This window comes from Phalacrocorax carbo, chromosome 3 (assembly GCF_963921805.1).
Source record: "Phalacrocorax carbo chromosome 3, bPhaCar2.1, whole genome shotgun sequence".
In the NCBI taxonomy this organism is placed as follows: Eukaryota; Metazoa; Chordata; class Aves; order Suliformes; family Phalacrocoracidae; genus Phalacrocorax; species Phalacrocorax carbo.
This window is the reverse complement of record NC_087515.1, coordinates 42,153,153-42,167,345: the sequence shown is the minus strand read 5'-3', so window position 1 is coordinate 42,167,345 and position 14,193 is coordinate 42,153,153. Positions and strand designations below refer to the sequence as shown.

The 14,193-nt window shown below is 44.6% G+C and overlaps 1 long non-coding RNA gene across 1 annotated transcript in view; it reads left to right on the top strand.

The window, feature by feature from the left end:
* LOC135312534 (uncharacterized) overlaps window positions 1-14,193 on the top strand; it is a 63,169-nt gene that overhangs the window by 23,963 nt on the left and 25,013 nt on the right. The window contains exon 4 of the long non-coding RNA XR_010372113.1: window positions 11,901-11,966. This is a non-coding gene — a long non-coding RNA (uncharacterized LOC135312534). The remainder of the gene's footprint in view (window positions 1-11,900; window positions 11,967-14,193) is intronic.

The following is a 14,193-nucleotide window of genomic DNA, read 5'->3' as shown; positions in this document are numbered from 1 at the left end:
CCCTCACCAAAATTCTTAATGATATAGAAGTTTAGATATTTAACTGAAAAAAAATCATATTTGGACACATCTAAATTTTTCCTGCCCTCTTCGCCTTCCTTAGTTCTCCTTGCTGTTACTCCTACTCCCTGCTGCCCCTTAGGCTGTGTCAGAGGCATCTGTAAACAGCAGATAAGAAGGAGCCTTGGGCCAGCACAGCTTGGGAGCAGCAGCCATGGGCTGGAGGGCAAGAGGCATCAGTGTACTTTGGGGGAACTATATGGACATGGAAAGCTGCTGTGTGCTTGGAGGAGCTCCTTTCCAGGGGGAAGCCATCAAAGGGGGAGCCTGCACTTATGTGCTTTGAGAACTGCCTGCCTCCCCTCCTTCCAAAGGGGAAGTCACCCATCCAGCACAGATCCAGGCTGGTATTTACCAGGAAGATGGTGTGCCTGGCAGCAGGCAGAGGATTACTGGTTGCAGAAATAACTTTCCAGGAAGTGCCTGTTGAGATTTTATCTTTTTGTTTGGAGAATGTTGGGTCTATGCAAATCCCTGAGCACAGGGAAGAAAACAACCCTGGGCACAGGGCTCTTGAAATGAAGAATATTGAGCCCTAAGTTAGAAAAATAGGGCAAAGTGCTTGTGCCCAGAAATACATTAGAGTTCGGTGGAGGTGTTGAAAGTAACTTAGAAGATTCTTTCCCATCCCTTAGTGCAGTGGTTGAGACAGTGGTGGGAATTATGAAGTGCCTCTCTGAAGGCTCAGTATCCTGTTAAGTGCCTCGTGTTATCTGTGCAATATCAGCAAATAATTCTTAATTAGACAGAAACACCTCAGTCTTCACAACTCAGCACCTGGTGAACAGTTTGCTGGATGCCCCTTTGCATTTACACATAGCAGGAATGAATTGTGTTAGTCTGATCTCTTATACTGTCCACCCATTCTTTGCCCTAAAAAGTTTTGTTAGGGGTTGACCAGTTTAGGTCAAATTTGGCCAAGGGGAAAAGGGCTGAAAAATATTTTTTCCTGAAAATCAGTGTCAGAGTAGGAGAGGCCCATAGGAGTGTGGTCCCTAAGGAAGGGCAGCCCCATGTCTGGTCTGAGGAGGTGGTTTCCTGGACACTGTAGCTTCTAGTTTCTTTACCCAAGGAGCAGTAGTAGGAGTAAAGATAATAGGAAAGAACTGGTAGGTTTTGTGATGGGAATATTGCCAAACTGCAAATACACAAATGTAATGGCTGGGGGAGTAAGGCATGTAAGATATGAACCTTCAGAAAAACAGATTTCATGGCTCTGCTGCTCAGAGAACATGTTTACTGGGAATGTTGGATTAAATCTGGATTTCTCCATCAACAACTGTGATGAGCGTGTGCTGTGTTGTAAGTGGGCAGGGGACTTTTGCCTGCATTAAATTAAGGAGTGCAGTGTTATGAATAGTTTCCTTACTCAGGATGGCATTACTCCAAGCCTCAAGGTAATTTATATCTCAGGTAGGCATGCTGCTGTTTAACAAGGCTAAATATGGAGAAATGAGAGCCTGATGTGGGACCATATGTTCTGTAAGCAACAGCAGAGTTTATGAAGGGCAGTTCAATATTCTTCATATTGTAGGAACAAGCATAAGCAGATTTTTTTTGTTTTTAATTGGATTTTGGGACAAAGCACAGCTGGTACAAAGCTTTAGCAGGAATTCAAATGCTGCTGCTTATTAATGCAGCAAGTGATCATTTACAACTCCTAGTTTTTCTTTGCTGTTTAATACTCTGACAGCCATAGACCTACATAGCATTTTGCATACATAAGGTTTTTAGAGAAAATCAGCTGCCTGTTCTCACAGCCCCTGTAGTATTAAGGTATTTTACCAAGCCTCTGGAAGGTACTCGGCAAGACAGGAGAATTTAGCCACAACTTGCTAGAGGTAATCCTTGGCAAAGAACGGGTGGGAAACAAGAGACAGTGTGTGTGTAAGTATCCTTTTGGTCAGCGTAAAAATAGCAGGTTGGAAAAAAGTCGCACAAATGACTTAACCATTTTTTCTTCTGCCTGCTTAGAGAAAAAGTCTGTTTGACAAATGAGTTACCATGCCAGCCCCTCAGCAAAAGAAACCTTTTTAAGCAAGAAAAAACCCATCCTTTTCCAGTTACTTTGTAGTTCTTATTTTAGTATTTTGGGAATAATGGTCATTTGGGAATTTTTTTTCAAGTTGCTTTTTTGGGAGGGTTGTGGGGGTTTTTTTTATTACCAGAGAAGAAAGGAGGCAGCATGTAGAGACATTAATTGTTTGCTCCTTCCCTGCTTCAAGATTGCTCGTGGAAAAAGAAAACCCAGTGATCATCCCTAGTGCACGTGGGCTTCATAGTATTTGGCACAAGGCAGCATGCAAGATGAAAGTATGTCTGTTGACAGCCAGCTTCATATTGGCAGCCTTTACTCCAGGCAACCAATTAATCCACTCAACTGTGTTCTGCATAATTGCTGATACTCTCTTAATTGGTACCATACGTTTCTCTGTGTCGACATGCTCATCATGTTAGTGTCTAGGGACTGTTATTTCCTGCCAACTTGGGAACAGCATGGCCTGCTTCATCCTGACTGAACTCCTACCTAAAATGCCTTAGTAAGAAATTTGACTTTATGGCAAAGGGAAAATGTAGAGCTGTGTTGGTGCATGACTCAAAATTCATGGGGAAAAAATGGGACTCCTGATTTCAGCAGCATTTGGAGATGAGCCAGCTCTTCCAGGTTTCTCTAAAGACAATCTGGTTCAGTGGAAGAAAAGTCTGATGGCAAAGGAGCTTATTCTCTAGCTCCCAGGAAATCTGTGATGGTGGCTGGCAAACATTTTCCAAGCATGTCACAGTGGGGTGTCCAGGGCAAGCCAGCTGCAGAGCTAATAGACCCTGGTGCACTGATGGCTTTGTGGATTGGGATTAGCATTCTGAATTTTGTTCACTAATGAACTGGCAGCCAAGGCAGAGCCTGGAGTGCAAGTGCAGTCTGCTTTCCCCCTGGATCCTCTGTAAGCTGTGGTAACAGGGGCAGGAACTTGCTGGGGAGTTAGAGCTGGGTGCAGCCCAGGCTGAGGTGATCAGGCATGGGCATTGATAGTGTCAGCTCCTGAGAGGAAATGGCCATCTCATCACCAGGCAAAGGTGTCACTGATACTGGCAAGGCAGGGTGGAGGCACTAGGAAGCATTACTGGGTTCAGTTGCCTCTGAAGAGAGTCAGCCTCTAAAAATCCCAAATTAGGCACTGAAATAAAAGGGCAGTTCCGACTGTCTCTATGGCCACTTCCACATCTCCTAAATATGAAGTACCATTCCTTTGTTTCACCAAGGAGTTGCATGGTTACAGCCATTAAAGCTTGCAGGCAGTTAGGATCTACATGATAGGCATCTCACTGAAGGCTATACGGAAAAATGAATTGTTTTGTATTCAGAGAAGCACTGGAACTATGCACAGTACATAAGGCATGAGCCAGCAAACTAAGTGATGAAGATCAAATGCTGAATAACTTTTTATTCAGTTAGTGCCACCTCTGCTAAGCATTGAATTATCTTGGATGGAAAAAATGGCATATGATTATGAAATGTGAGGTTCCAGCATAAGATAAATGTGCAGGGAGGGCAAATAATGTTAGCACAGGTGACCTCACTTTGGACACTTCTGGGTGCCAGGTTAGTAGACTTCACTTCTGCAATAAAATTTTTTACTATTTTGTTGCCTGTGCACATACACACGTGCACATACATGCGCTCTCATTTCCTCTGCCTGCTTCTATTGTTAATTGATATGAGCTACACTTATCTACCTCATTTTATGTGGCATCATCTCTTGTTCAAGCTGTTGGCCAGTTTTAAGCAAAAATATTTATGTAGAGATGAAAGAAAAAAGGCTTCTTCCCTACCCTTTTGTAAAGCCATCACTGAATATTTAGGCTACTGCCAGCGTATGGTTGAAAAGCTCATTTAAGACAGCAGCAAAACACATGGTAACATGTTTTGTGGAGGTTTTACATTCTAATGTCGACATTTGGACTTGGAGAAGAGAAAAGCAGGAGGGGAATAAGGAAGAATTTTTGCATGGGTTTTTTTCAAGTGTATCTAGAAAATATAAGTCTACTGAGTGATAGTGTTTTATTTAACAGTCCTGGTATTTTCAGAAGCCTGCTTTTGCATGTGGAATGCAGTGGTAGTATTGGTAATCGATATGCCAAGAGAAATGTCATTCTTTTGAAAGCTGTGGGCTGGCTGCCTTGCCCTTTGTGATTCCCAGGAATTGGTATTGGGGAAAAAAAAGAAAAAGCTCATTCAGCAGATTGACACGAGAGACACATGAAATGGCTGAACTAAAGGAAAACCTTTATGAAAAAAAAAAAAAGGCAAAATGAGACCTCCAAGCTATTTCTGGCGTCTCTCCGTACACCTTTGGTGTGCCAAAGCACATTTGCAGTGCTGAGAGTGTCCTGTCTGATGGAACTTCAAGCTCAGAATTGTGCAGTCCCACAGCTTCCACCCCAAATCCTTTCTACCCTCAGAGCACAAAGGATTCAGGCAACAGCTGGATGACCTATTTTCTTTCCTAAGTGGCTTAAGGAGCCTTCCATTAGTTTAGTCATGGCAGATAGGTGCAGTCAAGAAACACAACATTTCCAGGTAGCAGAGGGAGGTGTAGGCTTCATAGAGGCATAGAGGGATTATAGTCACTAAAGTGTCCTAATGAAAGAAATGGCCCAAGAGGTGATTTGAGACCTCACACAGAAAGCGAGCAGGCTCAGCAGCTTGTCTCCTGCTTTGGGACTTCTGGGAGCAGGGCAGGATTTGGCCCTGGGGCTGCTTGTGTAGAGCAATCCCCACCCTCTGTTAGTGCTGGCAAAGTCAATGTGAATCATCGTTCTGGTCCCCTGGGAACAGGGAAGCATGTGGGAGCTGCAATCCTGTGGCCATGATCATATGTGTATTCTGGGGGAGAGCCCAGCAGGTGCATCCCACCAGGTGCCATGAGACCTGTACTCTCAGGTGCTGCCTAAATGCCATTTAAGCATCACTTAGTGCTGACTTGATGTAACAGGGATCAAACTCAGGATCCTTGAGCTGCTGCTAGCAGGGACAAGGTGCTTCTGAAGGACAAAAAACCCCTATACATTTACAGTTGTTTTAAGACACCTCCCCCTCCCCCAGTGACTCTTTATAAAGCAGTATCTGAGGAGACTTTCAGATTTCTGCACTTTTCTTGTGTGTTTCAGCCTGTGAAGAAATCACTTTAGCTAGGCTTTCTAGAGAGCTCTGAAACATTTCCTTGCACTTATGCTGTAGCAACAACTCCGTAAAGACTCTTCAAGATGTGATTATGTTTTGTCAGCATTTGGAGTGGAGATCAGATCACCTTTTATTATATGTATATAAAATCAAGTCATAGCAGTCTTCCATTTTATAATGCATATGACTGCAAGGGAGACTTGAATGCTGCATCTGCTGATCAGATGCATAATACGGCGCTGCCTTGTTCCCCTACTGCTTTAATTACATCTGGTAGCAGATTTTTAGGACAGGAAGTTTATATTATCTTTTCCAATTGAAACTTTATTGAAGTTGAGTAAAGAATTGAAATTTGGATGGGCTGTTGTGTCTAATGTAATTACCTGAGCATTTGGAAAGATCACTTAGGGACCTCAAATGATAACAAACTGGATTGACTGATGCTTCTAAATTAAACGTTGCTTTTCATAAGAATTCTCTTTTAAAATAAATTTCTATTATAAAATCATCAGGTGGGTTTTTTTCCCAGCTATTTAGCTAAAATACCATTGTCTTCTCCAGTCCTATGTTCTAGTCTTCTTTGCAATTTTCTGGGGGAAGAAAAGGTCACAAACAGATTTGGCTCAAGCGCTACAGTGGCTTTTGGTTGCTTCTGCTTTTGAGCAAGTGTAAACATTGTTTATCCCCCCAAGATGTCACTTCTGGAAACGGGGATGCTTTTCTGGAGCTAAAGCTGGCTGAGGAAGGAATGGGCGCCATTTCCTTGTTTCTTCTTGTAGGCTGCAGTGGTGGATGCTGGGTGTGCCAGTGACCCGAGGGCCTTTGCCCTGCCTGTCGGCTCCTACCTTGCCCTCCATAAACACCTTCAGCCAGTCCATCCTTGCTCAGCTTCTGAGGGGAACAGTTTCAGTCCAAGCCAGAAACGTTGTAAATCACATATTAAAAATGTTTTACAAGCCTGTACACTAAATGGGAAACATGCACACAGGGTGCACTGTTCACATACGGCTGTAACTGAAGCCAGAAACAGCAGGAAAAGAGAAGTGAGGCCATGGAAAAAGCCCAAGGGAAAAGGTCCCCAGTTGTGAACTACACAGCCATGGGCCCCTTCACAGGTCACTGGCTGATTGCTGCAGCTGCATTCAGCTTTCAGAAGCTTCTTTTAATTCAGACACATGTACAGATGCCCAGAAAGCACTTAGGAGCCAGACAAATTCAAATCCCTAGTTAGTGAGCGAAGAGGCTCCTGATGGTAACAAAGGGGAAAGGATCAACTTTCCCCCATGCCTTGGGGCAGAGAAGGGTCCAGGCGGAGGGGAGCAGGGGCTGCTGGAGGAGCAAGGGGAAAAGGCAGCAGGGCACCTCGAGGGATAAGATGGGCTATCTCCCAGGTTTGAAGGCTGGGGCTGTTCGTCAGGGAGCAGCAAATCAGCATGAGCCCCAGAGTCAAGGGGAAAATGTCCTGAGGACTCACTCCAGCAGCACAGTTTTGGACTTAAAGCCTGGGGATGGGTTTCCCAGTGGCTGCAGGTGTTGAGGCAAGCAGCTGGGCTGCTGTCCCCCTGTGGCTGGAGGCATCGCACCCTGCAATTTAATTAAGCTGGCACAGACCTCAAGATGCTTTCATCCTGGCTTAGCTAAACCTTGTCTACTTGCTTCTTTTACAAGCATGCAGACAAGACCAGGGACTTGCTAAATGAGGGAAAATAATCTTATGTTTAAATAATTATAGTATTTATATTTGAAGGAACAACTTGAAATTGTTTTAATGTTTAGCTGTAAAAATCACTCTAATATTTTAGATGGGCTTTTATCTATCCACATGAGTCTCTTTTTTCCCTCCGGTTAAACTTGAACTTCATTAGCACTGATGATGTGAAAAGATACAATTAAATAAACATATCTAAAGGAATTAAGTGCATTAGGATGCTGCCAAGCCTTGTGCAGGGCTTACCTCTCTTACGTCTTCTTTGGTGTTGTATCTAGGCTCTCTTCCAAAAGTTTTTACACCTCGCATAGCTTTCTTGGGCTCACTACTGCTGCATCCCAGTGTACAGTGCTTTCAGATGTAGCCATGGGAGTTGAACGGGTGATCCCCATGCCAGAGGCTGTGCCTGTAACATCTGAAAAGACCAGGAGGTATAACATAAATGTAGGTTACAATTTTCAGAGCTGATTTCAACATTGTGTAGAAAGACAGAGGAGGGTGAGGGACATCTAGGCTGCCTTTGATTTTTTTGTGAGCTGATGGTGGTGTTGACTGTCTGTGATCTTGCTGCTGAAGTGTGTTGTTGGTAAGCAATGATTCTTCTGCCCGCTGCAGCTGGGGGCTGCGCTTCTGACCAGGGAGGGTCATTATTAAGAATTGTTCTGAGAGGTGACTTTGAGAGATGTAACCTGCAGTTAGTGGAGACTGCTAGTGGTGACAGCTTGGGGGCCTCAGGTCAGGATTTTGTTGATTTTGTGTTATGAAGGGTGGGGTTTTTTGGGTTGTTTAATGCAAGGCTTCATGTCCCCCAGGCGAGTGGAAGTCAGCAGGAGCACTCTGCACGACCAGGCTGAGCACATTGGGCTGTAAGGGCTGATTTCCACGCAGTACTGCTGAGCTGTTTTACACCCTGACATCAAACTGCTGCTCTCCAATGTGTGCAGCTGCCTGGGGCTCAGAGGATAGTCAGAAAGGTGACTTCTTGGAACTAAACCTACCATATTTCCTCCCACGTTCCTTTCAGGACTCAGCTGTTAGAAGCTGGAGTGCATGCAGGAAGGGGATCTTGTCTGAAAAGGGTGTGCAGGGCAAGCAGAAGTGATCCATAAGAGTGAGTGTGACTCTCTTGGCTCAGTGCTGGCAAAAGCATCCCTAATGGTGGCCACAGAGGAGCCTCCTTTTCTGTAGCCCACCCTTTGCAGCTTCTGTACAAGGGATCTGAACTGTCACTCTCTCCTGTTTTTTTCTTTGTGAACACCAAATTCCAGTCTATTCTGTAGACTTCTAGGTTTGACAAGATGGAGCTGGTCTTTAATGTAACTTGTACCCCAGTTTAAGTTGATTCCTAGGTCCAGTCACATATTTCCTAGGTGCCACTCGGCTGGGGTCTTGGTCAGCCAGTACAATGGATCTGGTATCTGCAACAGCCAGTTGATGTGGATATACTGATACAGGAGGCAGTCAAGAAAAGAAATAGTGACAAATACTTGTTCAAAAGTGCCCTTTTGGGTTAACCAAAGAATGACAGGATAACAGAGGCTGGTAGGAGCCTCTGCGTGTCCCTACTCCAACCCCTGCTCGACACAGGTCCAACTGGATCAAGTTGCTCAGGGTCGTGTTTAGTTGATATTTTAGTATCTCCAAGAACAGGGGTCCCACCACCTCTCTGCATCCTACTCCAATGTTTGACCACCTTCACCGTGAAAACACTTTTCCTAATAGCAAAGTGGATTTTCCCATCTTCTAACTTGTGCACATTGCCCCTTGTCCTTCCCCTGCACACCTCTGAGAGGAGCCTAGCTCTATCTCCACTGTAAACATCCACCAGAGTGAACTGGGCACTTGGCTGGTTTCTCAAAAGCAAGAGGAGGTGAGTGAATAGTTCTGTAAAGCTAGCCTGTATTCTGTGCATGCTGATGGTGACAGTACTTTGTGTTGGAGAGTTCATTATTAATTGCATTATCTAGACTTTAATGCTGCCTTTGTGGTGTACTAAACAACTGCTGCTTAACAATGCAAAGCACTCCATCTCTGGATTAAAGAATACCTTTGAGTTCTGTCTTTTGTGAAATTTGTTCTGCTGTGTGTGCACATCACTCCTTTCCACTGAGTCAGCCATCCTCCTAGGCTTTTAAGCAATCCAGGCCATAAAAATATTTACATTTTTCTATAGCTCTTGGTCTGTATACAGGCAAACAGTCATGGCACTCGCTAAGAAGTGATGGGACTTGGATTCAGCATGAGTGTGCTGTCTTAAGCTGTAGCAGGCTGGCTTGCCTGCTCCCATCCCTGCAGTGAGAAGACCTTCTCACACAGAAGTGTCTCCCTTGCAATGAAACTTCTTTGCAGGTGGCCCAGAAAAAGACAGTGTTTTAGAACTGCATATCTAGATGTAATTCCAAGCAGCAGATTGTTAACATTATGGGGCCATCACAAGTCAAATGAAGCATGTGATTGGGAAAAGCCAACATGGCTTCACTAAAGGCAGATCATGCTTGACAAACCTGGTGGCCTTCAATGGCAAAGTGACTTGCCTGGTTGACATGGGGCGGGCAGTGGACATTGTCTACCTGGACTTCTCCAAGGCCTTTGCTACGGTGCCCCTCAGTCTCCTCCTGGAGAAATTAATGCATTATGGCCTAGACAAGTGGTCTTTGCAATGGGTGGGGAACTGGCTGACAGGCCGCACCCAAAAGGTGGTGATAAATAGCTCCTTTTCCAAGTGGCAACCTGTCACTAGCGGAGTCCCCCAGGGATCAATATTGGGCCCATTGTTATTCAATATCTTTATAAGTGATCCGGATAATGGGATCAAGTGTAGCCTGATGAAGTTTGCTGATGACACCAAGCTGAGTTGGGAACTAGACACCCCAGGAGGGAGAGCTGCTTTGCAGGGAGATCTGGATAGGCTGGAAGAGTGGGCCAGCAAGAACCTTATGAAGTTCAACAAGGACAAGTATAAGGTCATGCACCTGCGAAGGCATGATCCAGGAGTGCAGCACAGACTGGGATCCACCTGGCTGGAGAGCAGCTCTGTGGAAAGGGACCTGGGGGTCCTGGTGGACAGAAAGCTCAACATGAGCAAAGAGTGTGCTTCTGCGGCCCAGAAGGCCAACAGGATGCTGGGTTGCATCAAAAGGGCATCGCCAGCAGAGATAAAGAAGTCATCATCCCTCTCTACTCAGCGCTTGTCAGGCCACACCTGGAGTACTGTGTACAGTTCTGGTCCCCACTATACAAAAAGGATGTGGACAGGCTGGAAGGGGTCCAGAGAAGGGCCACCAAGATGATCAAAGGACTGGGAAGCCTGGCATATGAGGATAGGCTGGGAGAACTGGGTTTGTTCAGCCTTGAGAAAAGGAGGCTCAAAGGGGATCTCATCACCATGTACCAGTACTTAAGGAGCAGCTACAAAGAAGATGGAGACTTCCTTTTTACAAGGTGTCACATGGAAAGGACAAGGGGCAATGGACACAGGTTGCTCTTGGAGGTTCCAATAGGACACAAGAGGAAAATTTTTCACAGTGAGAACAGTCAACCATTGGAATAATCTCCCCAGGGAAGCGGTTGACTCAGCCACGTTGGACACCTTTAAGATTTGGCTGGACAGGGTGCTGGGCCATCTTGTCTAGACTGTGCTCTTCCTAGAAAGGTTGGACTAGATGATCCCTGACGTCCCTTCCAACCTGTGATTCTGTTATTATTTTACTTGTGGGAAAAGCTCTTCTTCGTTTTAAAGACAGGTGATGGTGTTCATTCAAGACATGTTTGACACAGTTAAAGCCCCTTATATAGCAAGGAGATTATAGTAGATGTCCTTACCACTGCTTCAGGCTGTCAGGATAGTGTCAGAGGTGTCTTCTCTCCTGAGTCAGTCTTGATCCTTCGCCCACTCCCCTGCACGCTGCTTGCATCAGCTCTGTGATTGATAGTGCAGAATCTGGCCTTTGGGGCCTTTCTTGCTGGGCAAGGGTCTGTTGCTTCTATGTGCATGTTCGTTGTTTCCTGTTCTTTGTACCCCAGTTTTGGAGCAATCGTGGCAGCTAGGGGAAAAGTGAGCTGAATGGGAGCAACCAGGCTGTGGCATGGATACAACCCAGGGTACGTGCTCCAATCCTGTAGCACTACGAGTGCTCACTGGTGCAAGGTTTTGCTTGAAATTTACTGGAACTGGATTCCAGGTGTCCCAGTCCCAATGAAATTCAGCAGGATCATGGCTCCAGGCACTTTGCCACGTGCACTATGCTGTTACAAGTGAGACTTAAGTAGCTACAGGGATCTTCCAGCATGCCTGGGCACCTCACTCCTGCTAATGTGGTATAAGGTAGCAGACTTGGTGTGTTTGAAAATCCCACTAAACATTTACTGCAATCCTGCTCAGCCAAACCCGTCAGCCAGGCTCCTTTTACTTCTGGCTGTAGTGGAGTGGCAGTGGAGATAGGGGGAATAGAAATGAAGGAATCAGGTCCTAAAACTGCTGAACTGATACCTAGTTGTCCTGAAAGACAGTAAATCCTTTCCAGATGTTAAGAAAAGTAGCTTAGTCTCGTCCTCTGTTATGAGGCAAAACCTTGGACTGAATTTATATCGATTTATGGGATGTTTTTATATATATATATGTATATTGCTGTAGCTAAGCACAGTACACATTACATTGTCTGATAGGTCCACTGAAAGTCAAGATAAAAGCCACAGTGTATTACCCTGTTCTGTTGAATGGATGTATGAATTTGATTTTATGTATTCTTTCATGTATGTGTGTATAAATACAAAAATATGGCTCTTTAGACTCCTATCTGTCATTCTTATATGTAATTTCTGTATGTACTGTATGTATGATCTATCTGTACAGTGTAGCTTGTGAGCAGTAATATATGTGTCTGGTACATATCACGGTGAAGTATTTGTGGGTTTTACATAAATATTTCTTTGGGTTTTGTTTTGACATAGATGCATGAGGGGACTTTCCAAGATGACCCTCTGAGGAGTGCACTAAAAAGCTCTGGAGAGCTTGAGGTTGGTACGTACAGAGTGGGGCACACCTCTGTACTGCCTTGACTGCCCTGAAACACCCCACTGAGGCTGTCATTTATGTTAAATGACTTCATGCTGATTGCATTATTGCAGTAAATACTAAATGAATCTGATGTTGAACGCTTGCAGTCTTACCTTTCTTGATAACTCTCTGTTAATATTACTTTAATTATTCCTGACTTACAATGCTGTTGAATGTTGATAAAGGCTGAATTGCTACTTGAAATGCTGATTCTGACAGTCCTGTGGCAGGCGCTAAAATGTGATTTCCAAGTCTTAGGGGAATAGAGGGAATACGTTACTATTTCTGATTAGAGGACTTTAGAAGAAACATATTCTAGTCACATCTCATGGAGCACTCGCCTGAATCCCTCTTGCTTTCAGTAGCCGATGCTTTTGCACAGACATAAAAGGAATACACACTTCACTTTTTTAATTCAAAATTGTATGGTAATTGCTGATGTGGAATCAGTTCAGTGTGTATGAACAGTTCCCCACAAGAAGGACACTGTGTGTACATGGACTAGTGGGCATTTCCTTTGCATGTGAGAGATGATGCATGGGAGTAAAGCCTGCAGAGCAAACAGAGAGACACCACTTCTCGTTGGTATCACCTTCCCTGCAATTTTGGATCTGAACTTCCTGACTTCTGATACTTTTATGGCCCATTTGCGGACACCTACCGTTTATCTCATGTATAACACTCTTGTGTAACACTGCCATTTTCATGATGGGAACATGGGAACTGTGTAGCAAAGCTGAAGACTGGCAGGACTGGGAAATCACAGTGAGTTAGGTGAAATGTTGGAAGAAAAAGGGATTGGGACAAAATTTTAAAAAGCACCTAAGTAGCTTAGGAAGCCTTAGCCACAGATTATTAAAAAAAACACCTCTCTGGTGACTTCAGGTACTGCCTGTTTCAGCTCGAGCATCCTGCATGGGCAGATGCTCTGATGAACACCCACCAAAGGTTGTATTAATGCAGGGTCTCATCAGCTATGTTCAGCTGTCACCCTCCAAAATCCCCTCCTCGTAGGTGCTGCAGGAGGAAATAAGCAGCTGTGATATTTCTCAGTACCTCCACCCCTCCCCGAAGTCTGAGCGGCGTGTGTGGCTTGGGAAGGGAGGAGAAATGTTCATAAAGTGGGATTTTGAGGAGTGAGGGGAACCTTCTTCCACTGTCCTGCACAGCAACCACTGTGGCCTTCACTGTAGGAAAAATATTCCATCTTTCAGAGGCTGTTTGAAGTTTCTGTTTGTTTATTAAGAAAGAAAGCATCTGGCATATGTATGCAAACATTAATGAGTCATTAAAAATTATTCTCGGCACTGCACTAGTGAAGCTACATGAAGAAATATGATGGGAGGGAGCAGGCAGACCCTGAAGGACTGCTTTCCAAGCATGAGGAGGGGAGACAAATGTTATTTTTTACTTCCCTCCTCACCACCATTCACAGAAGCATTTCCACCCTTCTAAAACCCCATGGTGAGGACTTTGAAATCTGAGTTAAAATTATTCTCTCTGCGGCTGCTGTGCCCTCCCTAGAGAGCCCAGTGCTTGCTAGTGGGTCTCTCCAAGAAAAGCAGTATATTTCCGGCACTGTGCAGGGCCACAAACAGACTTGCCAGTGGAGAGGAAGAAGTGTGGGTCGGTCTAGCTCTGTCCTTTCCGCTGTGTCAGCCGGCAGCTGGAACCAGTTGAATCAATTCAAATTCATACATATATGAGAAGTAAAGCTCTAAGAAGACTCAGCCCCTTTTGTGGAGGTTTATGAGCAGCACGGCAAGCTGGGACTCTCTGGCTAGAGCAATGTTTGAAGGCCAGCAGATGTGGGGAACCATAACAATGCTGGAATTATAGGAACTTCTGGAGTTTCTTTATAGCAGGCAAATTCATAGGATAAATTGAACATTTAAATGTCTGGCAGTTTAACACTCAGAGAGTTCCAGATTTGGAAGCAAGAACTCTTCCTGCTTTAGATTTGTTTCTGGGAAGGAGGTATAAGCTAAATCTCCAAATAGGAAAAGATACTCCTATATCAAGTTACACTTTCAACGTAAGTTATATCAGTAGCGGTATGAGTATGTTGTGTTGACTGTGACAAGAATTTTCCTTCTATAAATGAGTCCATGTGCTCAAAGGCTATTAGAATGAAACTGCTGTGCTGTAAACAAATACTTGATTTTCTTTACTGCTTGGTTTTGTATA